Raw genomic sequence first — 19634 nt, 5'->3', positions numbered from 1 at the left:
TCCACTTTCTAGGTTGTATATTGTAGTTACCCAAAGTTGAGGAACAGGCAGCCCAAACATTGTCTAGTTCTCAGCTGCAAAGACTCTAGTTGTAGTTTTCTGCAAGAATGTTACCTATATGGGCAAAGAACCTTAAAAGGACTGGATATGTGTATTTGGTACCCAGTCCAGTATTCTTGCTTGGAGAATCCTCAAGGATAGAGGAGCCTGGTAGGCTACAGTCCATGGGGACACAAAAAGTCGGACATGACTGAGCGACTAAGCACACATATGTATAACAAACTCACTTTGCTGTACACCTGAAACTAACACAATATTATAAATAAACTATATCCAATAACATTTAAAAAACTTACCAAGAAAAAATATTTAGATGAGTTATTTTTTAATATTAAAATGGGTGATAATATGTTTAGTGTTTCTTTTGGAACTGTAATAAATAAAGTGTCAAAAACCATGCAGAAAATGGTGTTGATCAGCTTTTTATCTAATTCCATTAGAAATGTTCTGTTTTGTAGTACTTTGTAGTAAGTTAATGTGAAAATGTATAAGCATAGAGTGAAAGCTGTAGTTCAAAATAAGTGTATGGTAAAGTTTTTTTCTTGAATTCTTTAAAAATAGGAAGAGGATTGTATTTTATATTTCATAAACTATCAAGACAAAATTTTGAAATGGTAAAAGAAATATTTTTATTAAGTATTTATTTTCCCATTCTCGTTAAGAATTAGTTTTTTGAGACTCAACATTCTTTTGTCAAAGTAGACAGCTAGCCACAGTAGTTGATAAGAAGTAAAGCACTCCAATAAGTGAGAGCAATTTACTTAGGTGCCAGATTCAGCTCTAAAGTAAAAATGAGGAACAGTTAATTTTGTGGGGAAAAAAAACACATTTCAATAGCCTTTCAAAATGACATTTCTTCAATAATGTTATTCTAATGTAATTTACAGAAAAGTGATTTAAAAAAAAATATCCACGGACACATTCAAATATGATTTTAACTTATGCAAATAACACTTAATGTTACTTTTGGAAAGGTGAAGGTTAAGTGCAGTAAATACCAATAATAGCAATATAGTTTGCAAGTAAAATTAGCAAGAACATTTTAATAAGTCCCTGAAGTGTGAACTAGCAATAAGAAGAAAAATGTTCCAAATAAAATTTTATCTAAAGGTCAAGGTCTTAAAGTCATAGTATTCATGATCATTACTGAATGCAAGATGAATATTTTGGTGAAAATCTTTATATGTGCAAGTAAAATACATTAAAAGCACAGAGTACAGAATTTGGTGAAGCAATTTGCTTAAAACAAATTCAGGTACAATTTCACACTTTTATTCATTATAACTATGCCACTGAGATCATTTGGAAGGATCAAAAAGATCTAGGGCTTCACAGGTGGTGCAGTGGTAAAGAATCTACCTGTCAATGCAGGAGACACAGAGACGTGGGCTGGATCCCTGAGTCGGGAGGATCCTCTGGAGTAGGAAATGGCAACCCACTCCAGTATTCTTGCTTAGACAAGTCCATGCACAGAGGAGTCTGGGAGGCTACAGTATATGGGGTCCAAAAGAACCAGACACGATGAGGGACTGAGCAAACAGACAGATCTGACTGGTATCTTAAAGGAAAGGCTTTTGAATTTTAGTTTTTGTAAGTTGTAAAACACTACATCCAGCATGATGATATTATGTAAAAAAAAAAAATCCAGATTGTTCAAGGATATGAGTGAATTTGATATCCTTAACTCTGGAGAGGGAGAAGAGAGAAAGAGATGGGATGCTTCATTAGTTGTACCTTTTTTCTTTATTTAATATAGTCTGATAAAATGTAGTAAGATAACTGCATCAGTTGTTGGGAAGATCCCCTGGAGGAGGAAATGGCAACCCACTCCAGCAGTCTTGCCTAGAGAATCCCCATGGACAGAGATGCCTGGCAGGCTACAGTCCATGGGTCGCAAAGGATCAGACATGACTGAATGACTACGCACACAATCTTGCTTTACGTTATCTTCTGTACAAGTCTATGTGTTTGAGCATTTCACTTTAAAAATAAAAAACTTACATATTTTAGTAGTTTTCAAACTATAAAGTTTATAATGCAAGAAGTATTCATAGTAGGAGCATTATATTTCAATAAAAATTGCTAAAATTTATAAATGTCTACTATATGACTGGAATTTTCCTAAATATTTTACTTGTATTATTTATTAAATCCTCTCAAAACTACATGAAGCAGGCACTGTTACAGTCTGTTTTTTACTAATAAAGATTTTGAGAATTTGAGAGTTAGAGTAGGGACCTTCACCATCTTTTTCATTGCTATCCCCTGGTATCTAGAAAAACTGCCAGCTTTTAGTAAATTGACAAAAATTTAATTTAAATCATAAATATATTTAAAACCAAATATAATAAGACATACTACTAGAGATGTAATAATGAATAAAGTAAAATATATATAATATCACTTATATATGGAATCTAAAAAAGGGTACACATGAACTTATCTACAAAACAGAAGTAGAGTTACAGATATAGAAAACGAACTTATGGTTACCAGGGACTAAGAAGGGGATAAATTGGGAGATTCGGATTGACATATACACACAACTGTATATAGTGATAAAATAAACAACTAATAGGGGCCTACTGTATAGCACAGGGAACTCTACTCAATACTCTGTAATGACGTATATGGGAAAAGAGTCTTAAAAAGGTTGGATATATGTATATTATAACTGATTCACTCTGATGTACCGCAGCAACTAACACATGCTGTAAATCAACTGTACTGCAATAATTTTTTAAAAATCTGCTTTCTTAGAGTTTTTATTCTTGTGGGAGAGATAGGCAAAAATGCTGATGAAAGTGTCACAATAACAGATTAAAAAGGAAAGAAAGCAAATGAATGGAAGTGATCTGAATAACATTTGTGTATGGAAAGACAGTGCTCTTTGGGTCTGTTGCACTCTTATAAATCTTGCTGGACATGCCAGATTGCAAGTCCCTGACTGCTATACTATTTTTTAGGTTTGTTTCTCAAGGTTGAGAAATGAGATAATGGCTCTGCCCTGGCTTAGACAGAGAACAAACATGTTTACTGATTTGTTGGAAAAACCATGGATTCCCCAAACTCAGTGTTCTTCAGCTGTGATGCAAACCTGTTGCTCACGTAGCATCCATGTAGGTTTATCATGTTGCCCTGTGGAAACTGGGCCAAAAAGAGCCCATGCAAGCGTGCTGACACTTATATTCCTTTTTGTGCTGTGAGTAGTAAAGACCATTGTCTCTGACCCAGAAATCTCATGTCTTCTGCTAGTACCCATCAAATAGTTACAGCTAACTTATAAGCAGAGTGAAATAAAATCCCAGATCCGATAATCAGAGTCAGTAAGGTGGGCACATGGGATTCAGATCCAGGTCTTTTTGATTGCAGAACCTATCTCTAATCACTCTGGCAGTTATATTGGCTTTATACATAACTAATTATATTTTAATACTTGTAACTTTGAAAAACTATTAACATTTATCTATTCATGTTTTCAGTGCTTTATATTTAATTTCTTTGAATTAAAGTATCTTTTTCTGTCATTATAGTCTCACTGACTATCAACAAATTTCACAGGTGTGTTATTTCATACCTCATAAACAGCAAACTTTGTTAATTATTTTATATTTTAAATATAAAATAAAATTATATTTAAATAAAATGAAAACATAAGCAAGCTATATTTCTCAGCTCATTCTTTTGATCATTTATTGTGTCCTAGATATCGCATAATGCTGATAAGAAAACAAATATCGTTAGACACAATCTTTGTTCTTGTAAAGTTTGGTATGGTTTCTGCAAGTAATATATTCCTGGATATATTAAATATGGTTTTAAAAAATAAGCTTGGAAAATCTACATGTGGCCAAATTGTGACTTCATTGACAGTCATTGCCAAACTTTTTTAGTGGGTTCTATTACTCAATGGTGGACCACAGAAGTAAGGACACTTCTATATTAACCACAGTGTTTTCTATATTGGCCTCATATGCTCTGTTGAACCATATTTTGAGACTTATGTATAGATCCAGTATAAAGTCAAACATGCATTAATGTCATTATTTTATTTTTTTATTGCACTATAGTTGATTTATAATGTGTTAGTTTCCAGTGTACAGCAAAGTGATTCATATTCTCTTCTGTTATGGTTTATTGCAGAATATTGAACATAGTTCCCTGGCTATAAATTGGACCTTGTTGTTTATCTATTTTATATGTAGTAGTTTGTATCTGCTAATGTATCTTAATGTTTTTTTTTTTACATATAACTAGATTCATTTATTTTGCCTCAAGCTTTTCCCTCGTTACAGTGCCTCCTCTTTCTTTATCTGCATCTCAATCATGTCTAGTTTCTGAACCAATCTTGACAGATTTTAGGAGGAAGTATGTTAATGACCTTTGCTTTCTGTCTTGAAATAACCCATCAAATGTGGGATCTATTGACCCTAACTGTTAGACTCCAGTGGTTCTTTCTCTGACTCTTTTCTGAGGCTAATCCAACACAAGAATAAGCCTAAAATTTTTTTTTTTTTTGAGTAAACGCCAACCTTACTCCCTTTACTTTCATATACTGTCTGGTCCCCGGTATATGAACTTCAAACTCTACTTTTCAGTTCTACCTGATTTTTTCAGTCCCTTTACAAACAGTATTCTTCCCTCAACCTCAGTCTTGAATGGGGAAACTGAAATAATTTCTAGATTTCTTTGGTTTACCAGCGTATTATGAAGTGTTATGTTTCCTGCAATACATATATAAGTTACTCATATCAACAGTCTTTGGAATTGTTCAAGATCTGGAGTGAAAATCTTGCTCTTGTTCAGGGTTTAAGGATCTTAAATTGTAGTATTATGGTTTGTGCTTATACTGTTATCTTTGATCCAAGGTGCAAGTTTAAAGAATGATGTTCAATGTTAATTAAAATGACAAGCAAGTTTTCACTTTATTTTTCTAAAGTGATATGGCCATCTGTTTATCCATCTATTTCCCATCTGTCTATCTACTTTCATATTTTTATGTTGTCTGTGTTTGAGTTAAGCAAAGTCTTTTTAATTATTATCTTCTAAGTCCATGCATATAAAACCAGGAGAAAAGGGCAACAAATTCTTTAATTACTCTCCTTATGAATTTGATATTAAAAAACAAAATTAGTTTATGTGAAATACGAACACAATGTCAATCTCATATGATTTTAGTTTGGAGTCAGATTTGGCATTAATAAAATAAGCATTTGTGTCATTGAGAATTATAGATTTATTTTGTTGAACTATGCCTGACATTTAGCTTAGGTTGGGAAAGGTAAATAAAACAGTCCCTTATTAATAGAGGAAATCATGTTTTATGTAGGTTGTAACTGTGAATGCTCACTAAAAGAGCTATAATAATAAAATATTCAAACCAGAAAAAAACTGGACTTAGTATTTAAGTAGAACAGACATATATCAGTTAAAAAATAACATTTTACATATGAAAAAGCCATGGTAAAGGCTATTTTGCACTATAGTAGAATGGAATTGGAGAGCATTTGCCTTGCATTTTCAATCCTCCTTTTATATATAAGCTGTACTCTGGCTTCACTCCAGGCTCCTATCTTGACTACAGTCTGTCTTCAAAATGGAGTCATTATGACTTTCAATGCTTTTACCAGTCTATTTTTTCTGTTCTCACTCAAATGAAAGCAGCTATCTACTTCCTCTACTGCTACCCCTGGACTTTACACAGATCAATACACATCTTTCCGACCATAAACTTAGAGTTTTGCAACCTCAACTGAGCCTTCGGAACCATTTGGAATCATTTTTCTTTTCCCTCTCCAACTCCCATTTGAATTTTCATATCTATACAAAAATCTTTATTCTGAATCCTAACGTACTTTCAATACCATCACACTCAATAGATCCTTAATTCACAGAGAAAGCCAAGATTACCAGGTGAAATATCCTATGACTTTGTATTCCCTCTTCTAAATACTCCTATTGTGAGGTTCATCCTTCTCTTCCGACTGGGATGCTGAGGTGCTTTCTCTTATCTACAAAGGTAGCTGCTCCACCTGTGCCTTAGGGACAATCTTCTGCTAGGTCATTGAAGCCTAGATAGTCTTTTCAGGGATCACTTCTCCTAAGCCTACATGCATGCATGCTAAGTTGCTTCAGTCATGTTTGACTCTTTGAGACCCTGTGGACCGCAGCCTGCCAGGCTCCTCTGTCTGTATGATTCTCCAGGCAAGAATACTGGAGTGGGTTGCCATGTCTTCCTCCAGGTAACCTTTCTGATCCAGGGATTGAACCTACCGATCGTGTGGAAGCTGAGCGCCGCAGAATTGATGCTTTTGAACTGTGGTGTTAGAAAAGACTCTTGAGAGTCCCTTGGACTGCGAGGAGATCCAATCAATCCATCCTAAAGGAGATCAATCCTGGGTGCTCATTGGAAGAACTGACGTTGAAGCTGAAACTCCAATACTCTGGCCACCTGATGCGAAGAGTTGACTCATTGGAAAAGACCCTGATGCTGGGTAGGATTGGGGGCAGGAGGAGAAGGGGACGACAGAGGATGAGATGGTTGGATGGCATCACCGACTCAGTGGACATGGGTTTGGATAGACTCCGGGAGTTGGTGATGGACAGGGAGGCCTGGCGTGCTGCAATTCATGGGGTCGCAAAGAGTCGGACATGACTGAGCGACTGAACTGAACTGAACTGAGTGCCTGAAGAAGCTGTTTTTCCTATAGTCACCTCTTAATTGCCAGTAGAGCTGCTCTTCTGAACCTCATCTTACTCATCTTTTGCCCTTGCTGTTGTTGATCACTCTCTCCTTGAATTTGTACCATTATTTTCTAGGATATCTTTTCTTAAAATTTGTATCCACATCTGAAAATTACTTTTCATGGTCCTTTAATAGTTATCTCCTCCTTTGCTTTTCCTTTATATTTTTGTATTCCCCAGAGTTCAATTCTTTGATTCTCTTTTTTACTCTAAATTTCCTCACTCTAACATTATCTCTGGATATACTTGGTATTTTCAATTGCCATGTTTGTTAACCTATATTTCTTGAAGTGACTTCAAAATTAATATGTTAAAATGAAGTTTTATTTATCTTCCTATAGCAGGTTTCTGTTCTAATCTTTTCCACTTTAATGAAAAGATCACAATCCATGCCATATTTTAATCTGGAATCGGGGGGAAATGCTAGGCTTTTGTTTTTTCCCTTCATTTTGTCTCTTTGTTAACCTACTTTAATCAGTTCTAACTGAAAAGTTATTGAATTCTAACTTTGAAAATTTATTGACTTTAGTTCTTCTCATCCTTTCTAGTACTGTCTTTGAAGACTTCATTGTTTTGTTCCTACCTTTGGAAAAGCCACTTTGTGTGGTTTCCCTACATCTGATCTCACCCTACCTCCTGAATTATTGTCATTTCTCTATCAAAATTTATCTTTAATCTTCTTAATGCTCCCAGAAGTAGATTCAAATTTCTTGCCTTGCCTAAGAAAACTTTCTACAATTTAGTCCCAACTAAAAATTTAGAATTTTTAGTCTCATCATCCACTAGCCTGTGTATGCAACTTTATTTCAGCTAAGCTAATTTATTCATCTTTGCTCACATTGTTGACTGTCATTAAAGTGACTTCATTTCTTCTCCATGTTACAAATTATTTCCTCCTCAAAACCTAGCCCAAATACCAGTTTCTCCACATTGCATTTTGCAACAAGGAATTTTTTTAAAAAGTCATGCTTTCTCTTTGACCTGCCTCTGCTGTGTCTTACCCAAATGTAAGGGTTTTATTTTGCATTTTATCTAGGCACATATTTATGTTATATAAATAATATATTATTTATCATAAGTCTATGGGTTGCCTGGACTAGGCTTAGATGATTTTGGCAGGGCTTAATCATTATTTGTGTTCACTTGGGATTGGGTGTGGATATGTTGATGTAGGTGATTCTAATGAATGAATTGATTCTGCTTCAAGGTGTATCTCATCTTCCAGGAGGCTGATCTGAGCTTGATCCCTTGGTAGAGACAGAGGTCCCAAGAAAATGTGGAGGTACACAAAAGCTCTTATAGTCTAAATTTGAAACTGGCACTCTGTTGCTTCCATTCCATTCTTTTTGGACAAAGGGAAGTCTCAAAGCCAGCCTACATTCAAAGCGGTAGTGGGGCAGATTCTGAGCCTTGATGTGAGGAGAGCTGCACAGCAACATTACTGAAAAAGAATGGAAAATTTGGGCATTTTTACAGTCAATTGTAATAAACCAAAGGGCTCTTTTAAAATATGACATATTAATCACATAATATTCTGTAATTATTGAATCTTTTAGAAGTGAATGAGTAAAAATAATAAGACAAAATATGATAGGAATAATATGCTGCTGTTATATTATGCTATGTATGTTGTAATTCTAGGTTCCCCTCAGATTTCAGATATATATAAAACTTTAAATTACAAATTATAGGGATTCATTAAAGTTTGATTCTTAATAGTAAATGGAAAGATTTGAAAATATTAAAAAATATAACATTAAATAAAAACTATTTTGTTGAAAATAAAAGTTATGCTAAAGTGCATCTCCAATATGATGACAGAGAACTGACAATAAAATATCATAGCTTGAGAAAGTCAAGGAAAGAAATCTTAGATTACTTTAAAAATATTATTGATAGTGCTGCTGAATAATTCTGAGAACTCTTCTCCAGCAGGCATGCAGAAATTATCTGCAAGATGACTGGCTACAGTTGATATTGTCAATTTGTTCATGGCATGGCTTCCAAGTACTGAGCACCTGAAGCTTGCATTCGGCTGACAGAGAGGCACGCTTCACTGAAGTGGCATTGGAATACAAATAAATTGGATACCACTTAGAGACCTGAAATGCCACTGTGAGATGAAAGACAAATCCCACTGAAACTGACAGCAATATTTTCTTTTCTAGCTAGGGAAAATATATAGAAAAAAGATGAGAGACCTTTTTAATGGAATAAAGAAAAATGATACTGCTTCTATAACCCAAGCACTATGGTTCTTAATACAATTCAGTAAATGCCTCAAAATAGAAGTACATTAAACTTCAAGGCAATCAGAACACAAGTGCTGGATTGTCACAATATGGTAAAAGAAGTGATATTGAAAGCTGGCAAAGACATGTATACTAACTATGAAGCATCAAGGATTTTGGAGTCATTTGACAGTCTCTCTGATGGTGCATATTGAATGTGTTGTCTTCCTCACTGAATATTTTTTGTATGTTTCAAAATATGCCAAATGATAGATTTCTTCTTTTCTTAAAAAATTTAGGTTAATTGATCTCAAGACGCTGACTTCAGATCAAACTTAAAATCCTGACATTTTACACACATAAGCCATAGCCTGCTAAATAGTCTCATAGAAATGCACACTTTATTTTTAAACTAATCAAGCATGTCTTGCTCATTTCTCAAGACATGTTGGCATATTAAATCTCTAAAGGTTTAGCCATTAAGTTTTTGAGATATGAGTCTGAGGTAGTTGGCAGGAATGGCATATTAGCTACAGTAGAATAAATCTCATTTGAGTTTTATTAAATGGAATGTATTTTAATCATCAAATACTCATGTATATTGAGTATAAATAGCTATACTCAATAGCTATTTTTTACACATCCATTGTTTTGACGTGAAATGCATATATATATATATATGTATATATATTCACTGATATACTTAAGGGCTCATATAATATATATTTCATATAGATGGTCTACATTGTGCATGAAAAAATATACTGTTCCTACGACTATATATCAACATAGTCTTAAAAATTTGTTTGACTGTTGTTGTTTACTTGCTAAGTCATGTCTGAAGTCTTTGCAATACCATGGACTGTAGTCCACAAGACTGCTCTGTTCACGGGATTTCCCACAGAAAAATACTGGACTGGGTTGGCACTTCCTTTTCTAGGGGATCTTCCCAACCCAGGGATTGAGCTCACATCTCTTGTACTGGCAGGTAGATTCTTTACTGCCGAGCGACCAGACAAACCTACTTTGTTTGACTAGCTTTCCAATGTTGAAAAAAAGTCTGAAAAATTTTGAGCATTTTTTGATTGTGCTTAAACAACACAAGCTTGCACTGGTATGCTATAGTTTAGCAATAATTACTCATTTTACAGTTGCCAATGATGCTATTTGTTTTATTACGTCTAAGTTTTATGGCCTTGAATTTTATGTTTACACAAGAATATGTTGACCAAGTTTTACTCAGACTCTGAAATTGAATTTTCATGAATTTTAAGAACATCTAAACTTTACAAATATGTCTCTACCTACTAATGGCCAAATGAAGACAGAATATTTATTATAAACAAACAGATTTAGTTACAGAAACATAAAGACATAAATAATTGATTCTAATTGAATAATTGCTTTTGCAGGGTATGGATTTCTGGCAGTGTTTCAAGCCCCTCTCTGGTCACAAGGGCTGAATGAGGGTAGGAATGGAGAAGTGACTCCTAGACTTTTCAGATCACAATACTTAGGCAAGTAGCTACTTACTCCATCTATATATGAGATAAAATAACCATATTGTATTTCTCACAGTTTTCATGTCTCAGGATTGCTAAAATTAGGATTTTCTCATATAAATATTTCAGAGCAATTACCTCACATTTCTCCATTTTGTTCTTCAATAGCATATTGTGAAGAAAGAGATTTGTTACTCATCAAAATCATTGTTAACAGTTCAGTTTAGTCACTCAGTCATGTCTGACTCTTTGCAACCCCATGGACTGCAGCATGCCAGGAGTTTACTCAAACTGATGGCCGTCGAGTCAGTGATGCCATCCATCCATCTCATCCTCTATTGTCCCCTTCTCTTCCTGCTTTCAATCTTTCCCAGCATCAAGGTCTTTTCCAATGAGTCAGTTCTTCTCATCAGGTGGCCAAAGTATTGGAGCTTCAGCTTCAGCATCAGTCTTTTCAATGAATATTCAGGACTGATTTCCTTTAGGATTGACTGATCAATTGATCATTGTTACAGATCACACTAAATAGTGATTTGGCTTTGGAAACTTTGTGTTCCTGACTTTGAAAGTTAAAATCACTCAGTCATTTCCAACTCTTTGCGACCCCAGGCACTATACAGTCCATGGAATTCTCCAGGCCAAAATACTGGAGTGGGTAGCCTTTCTCTTCTCTAGGGGATCTTCCAAACCCAGGTATCAAACCCAGGTCGCCCACATTGCAGGCAATTCTTTATCAGCTGAGCCACAATGGAAGCCCAAGAATACTGGAGTAGGTAGCCTATCCCTTCTGCAGTGGATCTTCCTGACCCAGGAATTGAACTGGGGTCTCCTGAATTGCAGGTGGGTTCTTTACTAACTGAGCTATCAGGGAAGCCTGATATCAGGTAAAGTTCCTGACTTTAATTATGTGTAAAACAAGATTAGCCTAGCCATCAGTGAAATTTGCATAGTGTAAACATTCTTTGATTATATTAGGGTTTCCAGTAGAGAATAGGCATTTAGGAATCTAATATGGGGACTTTCCTGGTGGTCCAATGCCTAAGACTCTACAGTTCCCAATGTAGGGGGCCAAGGTTCAATTCCTGATCAGGGAACTAGATGCCACATGCCACTATGAAGCTCAAAGATTCCATGTGTGGCAGCTCAGACTTGGCACAACCAAATAAATGAAAATATTTTTTAAAAGAATCTAATATAAAGTCTATCAGGTATACACCAGTAAGATGGAGCCTCTATCTATCTATCTATCCATTTGTCTATCCATTGGTTGATCTACAGCTATATTAAAAATGCATAGGGAGAAAAAGAGTGTTCCTTTCATTTGTATGTAACTCCCATTTCCTCTCAGTCAATAAAGAATCAGACTGCAGTGCAGGAGACCCGGGTTCAACCCCTGGGTCTGGGAAGATACCCCGGAGAAGGCAAAGGTAACCCATTCCAGTATTCTTGCCTGGAAAATCCCATGGAGAGAGGAGCCTGGTGGGCTACAGTCCATGAGGTTGCAAGACTAGGACATAACTTAGTGACTAAACCACCACCACCCATTTTCTCTATAGACACGCATGAAGAGGGAAATGTATAGAGGTGTTTTTATAGGCGATGGGAGTTACATATAGATGAAGGCAACACTTCTTTTAATCAGCAGCTAGATTTTTAACATAGCTCATCCTGACTATTCATTGTGATTTAACAGATAAGAAATAATAAACTAGTTTTTGGTTTCATGCAGTTCTATACTGTCGAACCCATTCTATCACTTCTCATTCCTATTGGAGTAATACACATGGGGAAAGTAAATTACTTTGGACATTTTAACACACTTGAAGCCAGGGTAAACCTAGATTATAGCATAGTGCCACCATTTTCTCCCCACTCTGTCTTTTCTCTCCACCACTTTGTTGCCTTTTTTCCATTATAGGTTTTTTCTTCTAGCTCCTTCCTATCCTTACTTTTTTCATTCAATTTACTTTTGTTGAGATTTTGAAGCAAGGTGAAAAGAAGGACTCAGGAACAAGGAAATAGAAGTAAAGTCAATTTCAGAACAGAAGTAGAGATAGCCATTGCCTACTACATCCTCTAAGCAAGGATGATATAGGAAAGGGAAAGCAAAAACAAAAGCAAATCCTCTTCCTAATTCAATGGGCTCTAATGTAAGGACTCGAATCTTTAGGATTACTTATGATAATGCTATGCTACGAAAACTATGTATGTTGGAAACAATGCTGCCAAATTCCACTACCATGCAAGATTGATACTGCTTTGTGAAGAATTTAAAATATTACCAAACCTATTAGTAAGGACAAATCATATGATTTCCTTCCTTTCTGCTTTTGACATTAAGCTATATCAGCCAGCTGCTTGATATGGTATCATATTGGGCCCATCTTGGAGTCTCTTGTAAGTGCTTTAAAGAAAATAATTAGGGTTCACCTGAGATCCATGAAATCATAATCTCCAGGTTGCTTCACTATTTTTTTAAAGCTCCACAATCATTTTAATTTGCAGCTATGTTCAAGAACTGCTAACTATAAGAATAAGAAGAGAAAGGAATAGTTTCATCCTAGACCTTCTCCAAATGTCCCAGCATAAGTAGTACATTTTAATACTCTTAAAAATGAAGGAATGGCTATTTTACTGAATACACTGGACTCTGCTAGCCAGAACCCCCTTTCTTCTAGCAGCTAACCAGATTGTATCAATAGCTAAAAGCACAAGAGCCCTTTTCCAACACATAAGAAAGTACATAACCAAGTGTGCTTACTGCATGACAGAAGGAGTCTCAGAAGAGCCAACAAAAGATAAGATTATTTGACAAAATTTTTCTGTAGAAGTTGTGCCTTCAGCCATATGGTTTATTGGACGATGTTTGTTTCCCAGCAGTCTCAGTCAGGTCAGTCACTTCTCCCAAGCAGTAAAGAAAATGAATGGAGTGGAAAGAGGATAGTTTTGTTACTTGAAAATAGTTTTATTCTGGCATTTAACATGAAAGTCCTTTATGGAAGCATGATGACAAGGGAATATAAAAATCCCTCTTGCCTACATTGAGTCTCAAGCAAAAACTATGCCATGTCAACATGTAGAATTGGATCTTAGTGTTACATTTAAGACCTTACAGTTCAAAAAACTAATTTTAATTAGATGACAAAGTTTCTTCCATTTTTGTGTAATAAATCTAAAATAATCAAATTGTTAATTGTAAAGATACTTAAAATATAATAAAAAATAAAATATAATTATATATAATGTATAAGATACAATTTTATATATATTATTAAACAGTTTTAAAAAGTTTCAATGCATCTTAGAAAACTATAAGATATTGGTTCACATTATTTAGGGCAATATCATTCATAATTATAGAAAAAATAAAAGAATCTCATTCTCTATTTGGGAAGAGTAAAAAATTAGTCACATCAACACAATGAAATAGTATGCTGCCACAATAACTGAACTACAGAATATTTGATAATACAAAAATGCAAATGATAGTTTAAAAATAAAAGCAAGATAAATGACATATAGATGATTTTCCTACTTCAGCATATATGTGCATATATGCACACATTGTTGTTGTTTAGTCGCTAAGTCATGCCTGACTCTTTGTGACCCTGTGGACTGTAGGTTGTCAGTTCCTCTGTATATGGAATTTTCCAGGCAAGAATACTGGAGTGGGTTGCCATTTTCTTCTCAAGGGGATCTTCCCAGCCCAGAGCTCAAACCCATGTCTCCTGTGTCTCCTGCATTGCAGGCAGAGTCTTTACCACTGAGCCACCACAGAAGCCCCATATGTACATGTATGTAGATAGATATAATTATATGTGCATATACACACATACACACCCCTATACTTATACATGCACACATATACACATACAGTATCAGCTTTCCATTTCTGCTGTAACAAATTACCACAATCTTGATGACTTGAAATAACATACATTTATTATCTTACAGTTCTGTAAGTTAAAAGTCCAAAGTGTTAGTTAGCCTGTGTTGCTTTCTGGAAGTCCTAAGGAAGAATCTGTTTCCTTGCATTTTCTAACTTTGAGGGGCCACCTGTACTGGTTGGTTTTTGGCCCCTTTCATCCATGTTCAAAGCTGAAAAATGTGTTGAATCCTTCTCATATCATATCACTCTTCCCTCCTTTTCTGCCTCCACCTTCTACTTTTAAGGACTCTTGCCCTTACACTGGCCCCACCTAAACAGTCCAGAATGCATGCTTGCATGCTCAATTGCTCAGTTGTATCTGACTCTTTGCAAGCCCATGAACTGTAACCCACCAAGCTCTACTGTCCATGGGGTTTCCCATGGCAGGAATACTGGAGTGGGTTGCCACTACTCCAGGGGATCTTCCTGACCCAGGGATTGAACCCCCATCTCCCGCGTCTTCTGCATTGGCAGGTGGATTCTTTTTTTTTTTTCCTCCAATACAATTTAACATAGTTTACTCATGACCTGGTGATGCCACCCAAGCTAATCAGGGGAGGGTATAAATCCATGGAAGCATGAGAGCAGGGCATGCTCTCTCTTCCTTCTCCTCCAGAGCCTTTCCTCAAACACTTGTCCATTTTCTTCTGTCTTTTGCCAGTTCAAGCTGAATGTTCCTCAGGAAAGCCTTCCTCTTTTGATCCAACTTGCATTATCAACATCCCCTCAACTTCATGTGCAGTTTGTCCTGTGGCAGTTTCCACCTGTAGGCTGGCTGCTTTGTGAGGTGTTCTTGGAGGTGAATGTGGGCTTAATCTAGTCAAGACAGATGGATTCTTTACCACTGAGCCACCTGGGAAGCCTGAACAATCCAGGATACTCTCCCTATTTTAAGGGCAGCTGGCTAGCAACCTTAGTTCCATCTGCTACCCAATTCCCCTTTGCCATGCTACCTGTTAGATTTACAAATTCCAGGGCTTAGGATGTGGAAATCTTTGGGGGTCATTATTTTCCCCACCATGCACATACACACACACACACACTCACACACACAGAAATTCTAAAGATACATATCATATCATTAATAGTAGGTGGCTGTGTTGTGGTATTTTGTTCTCTATATTTCTGGTATTTAGATTTTCTGTAGTAAATACAAATACAAAAAGTCTAATAAATGCTATTACTTTTTTACTGCAAGCCTCTAAATTATATTTTGCTACTCATTTACTGGATATTTTTTAGACAAATATCATCCATTGAAGTTTATAACTTGAGCATTTAAAAAGTAATTTATTTTAAAATTTGATGGTGCACTGAATGAACGTCACATACTCAGAGGCTTAAGAAAGAGGCCAACCAGGAGAGAAGATCTGGCCTTCTCAGCCATTGATTTCTGCACAATCAATTGACTCGGATCATGCAGTTAATCCAATTCAGTAGTTAAGAAAATTGAAAAGACCAGCTGTGTGGTTTTTAGGTCCAGTGTTGTTTTCTTTTTTTTTTTTTATGACACAGAAAGCAATGTCATTTTTTCCAGCTTGTCTAGAGATTTACAAAAGTGAAAAAACAAACAAACCAAAAGCATTTTTCCCCTTCTGCTGCAAAATAATATTTTCTAGAGACAATAGTAAAATATATATCACTGATTCTCATGGGAATGCCATATAAACAGAAAATAAAGCTATATTAATATGTCTGTGAATCATACTAAAATTCTATGAATATTTAGGTTAGCATATTTAAGGAAAGTCAATTTAAGTTAAAATAGAACAACCTCAGTAAGTTGAAGTCTTTAAAAATAACTTTCATCTTTCATATCTAAAATTATTTCAGAGCAAATAATTCCATTTGCTCTTAAATAAAAAACGTAAACAAGTCAAACTTGAGTGCCAGTAAGTGCTATGGTAATAAAGTCTGTTCGGTATGTCACTCCTCATTATAATTTGATGAATCATTACATTCAAACATAATTCAAAAAAGAAAATAAACAGTTATTTGCTCTTTTATTCTCCTAAATACAGAAAATGACTCAATTGGGTGCTAAAGGATGCATTTTAACTACTATTGGAATTATAACTAGTTTGCTCTTTGTGAAATCAATCCTTTTTTAAGATCGTAAAATAAGACCTTTACTTCTCTCTACATGCTTATTAATTACATAGTACTTCACAGGCACTTGTTGAATTGAAGAAGGAAAATTAGTCAAGAAAAGGTCACTTTCTTTCTTTACCAGTTGTATGCTAATTAGGAACAACTTGTGAGGTGATAGAATATTTGAACTGTGGTAGATAATAAATGATAAAAAATATAGATGAAGTGAGAAACATGGGAAGAACATGAGAGCCTATTATCACAGCTCGGAAAGTTTAGCTACTACTTGAAACCTTAATTCTTTCCTAGGATGTGTGGCAGTTTGTGGTTCCAAATCACCTCTTGTTCAATTTCAGATGTATCTTTTTATTGCTTTAATAAGATCATTCGACCTGAGCTTTCTAAACTATCCAGTCATCCACCTGGAAAAGTTCCATGTATGGTCACCTATCCTAATTCTTCCTGCTAGTGAAGGGGGAAGGTCACTTTACTTTTCTAGGACTAATCTTCCACCTGAATTGTTTCTCCTGTGATCACCCTAAGGATTTCAGTCTACCAGATAAACCTTATCATTAGAGTGAACATAATGTATCACCCTAAATACAGCACTTTAGAGCTGCACTATTCAATATACTAGCCACTAGCCACATGAAATTTAAGTTAAATGAAATTATTGAATCACACAAGTCACATTCGAGTGCTCAATAGCCCCATTGGCTGGTAACTATAATACCACGTTGAATAGTGTGGATATAGAACATTTCCATCAGCACTGAAAGTTCAACTGAACAGTGCCATGGTGGACAGTGAAGGATGGTGAAGGACGGGGAAGCCTGGCATTCTTCAGTCCCTGGGGTCACAAAAAGCCAGACACGACTTTGTGATTGAACAATAACCATGGTGGAGAGTGAAGTTGGGAACTATTAATAACAATGGATAGCAGGTATAAACTGGGCACTGTCACCAGCAAACCAGGACATATGTTCACCCCACTTATCTTCAGCTTTTCTCTCTACTGGCTCCTTCTTTTCTGTGTGCAAGTGCAAATGTTGTTCCTATATCAAAACATGATGAACGTTAACAACAACTAGCTGACATACTCCTACATCGAGGCTATTTGTGACACTAAATATTTAGCCAATTAAACAAAGATAAAAATTAGCCACACTAATTTTTAGCTATCAGTAGACAAAGCAATCATTTGATTTGGTTTGTTTGTATGATACAACTGGTTGTTGCAGAAAGCTGCTAGTAAGAGTTGTCATTAACTGAGCATTTGTGATGTGCTTTAAATGGTGATAAATGCTTCATATTTATTATTGTATTATTTAATCTTCATAATAACCACTGGGTGAGTGATTGGGGCTAGTAATTGCTCTGGGAGTTCTGAGGCACCAATAAAGACAGAGAATCCTGAGGTTACCTGAAGTGAGCGAGAAATTGGAAGACAAAAATGAGAAGTTGGGGGAACTTAACGCTGAAACATTCCCAAAAGGAGGAGCTGAATTTTAAAATAAATTATAGAGATGCAATTGAGTCTCATAGAAGACAATCATGGGCTAAAGCGGGGAAAGCAGGAGGAATCTCGGACAATTTATCTAAATACAATTTCACACCTTTGACTTGCTTTAATGGGTAAGTACAGGATCTGTGGATGTGTCAAACCAGTAGACTTATATAAAAACATAGCATAAAGGAGGGCGAGCCCTATGATGATAATACCTGATTGTAAGTTTCACTAGTCCATTTCAACTCCTTGGATATTATTACATCTGAACTTAACCTAAGATTTTCATGCATCCTTTGGCATTGCCATTTGGACTTCTCTCTCCTTCAGGCTGGTTTAAGTGCTCTTACACAACCAGAATTATGCATTTGAATATGATACTACAATTTCCTCCAATGGATCTAAGCAAGACTTTTGAAATTCATTCTTTGTTTCCTAAGTCATATCGGTCAAATGTAAGAAGTACTAAGACATTCAGAGTTTTCTTGGAAAGAAGAGGGGATGTGATTTGTAAGAATATAAGATTATAAGATTAAGATATGAACTTAATATAAGATTAAGTTATGAAAACATGAAGTCATAAAATTGAATTTTCAGAAAGGATCTTGCATGGAAAACTCAAGAAGCATATATGAATACCTGACAATGAAAAAGTATTTACATGTTGAGTTCTGTATCAGGCTTAAAATACAGGATAAAGGAAAGGGAAAGGGAAATCGCTCAGTCGTGTCCGACTCTTTGCGACCCCGTGGACTGTAGCCTACCAGGCTCCTTCGTCCATGGGATTCTCCAGGCAAGAATACTGGAGTGGTTTGCCATTTCCTTCTCCAGGGGATCTTCCCCACCCAGGGATCGAACCCAGGTCTCCTGCATTGGAGGCAGACGCTTTAACCTCTGAGCCACCAGGGAAGTCCTTGGATAAAGGAAACAACTCTAAATTATTTCCTTCCATTGAAGAAAATAGAAATGTATTTTGGGAGTTTAAAAATACTCCCAAATAATTAGTTTGGGCTAATTATATAAAGGTCCTTTATCACAAACCATTTGGCACTGTAAAATGTAAATTTTTATAATTTAAGAAACTATTGCAATATCATTTCTTCTACAAACACATCAGATATCTGAAGTATCTTTTTTTTTAAGACAGGAAACTGAACTTACCATAAAGGCAAAAATGATAATTTCTCTTCTTCATTATGCATATATGTCACTTTGATTCAATATACTATATTCCAAAAACATTAACTTCAATCATGTATACAGCTAAAATCTTGGTGATTTATCAAGTATTAAATTTTTTTTCCTTGAAAGACAACATGATTTTCCACTTATTTGAAAGAAGGCATGTGAAAGGGTATCTTGGATTACTTTGAAAAAATATGACTAATGTGGATAGATTCTTCTTATTAGATATTAAAATATATAACAAAAGTTCAATAATTGAGAGAATAATTTGGTACTGGATCAAGTTCAGGCAAATAAAAGGAGCAAAATGAAAATTCCAGAAATAGGCCCAAGTTAAATAAGACTATTTTATAAAAGCGGCATCTCAGTCAGTACATAAAGGATGG

The 19634-nt window shown here is 35.5% G+C and overlaps 1 non-coding gene across 1 annotated transcript; it reads right to left on the bottom strand.

Annotated features, from left to right (window-relative positions):
* Nucleotides 1-18900: 18900 nt before the first annotated feature.
* Nucleotides 18901-18972, bottom strand: TRNAW-CCA (transfer RNA tryptophan (anticodon CCA)). Its single transcript has one exon. It is a non-coding gene; the product is annotated as a tRNA-Trp (tRNA).
* Nucleotides 18973-19634: the final 662 nt, after the last annotated feature.

Source organism: Giraffa tippelskirchi, chromosome 3 (assembly GCF_054371585.1).
Source record: "Giraffa tippelskirchi isolate mGirTip1 chromosome 3, T2T-mGirTip1v1.2.pri, whole genome shotgun sequence".
In the NCBI taxonomy this organism is placed as follows: domain Eukaryota; kingdom Metazoa; phylum Chordata; class Mammalia; order Artiodactyla; family Giraffidae; genus Giraffa; species Giraffa tippelskirchi.
This window is presented reverse-complemented; position numbering and strand designations above follow the sequence as displayed.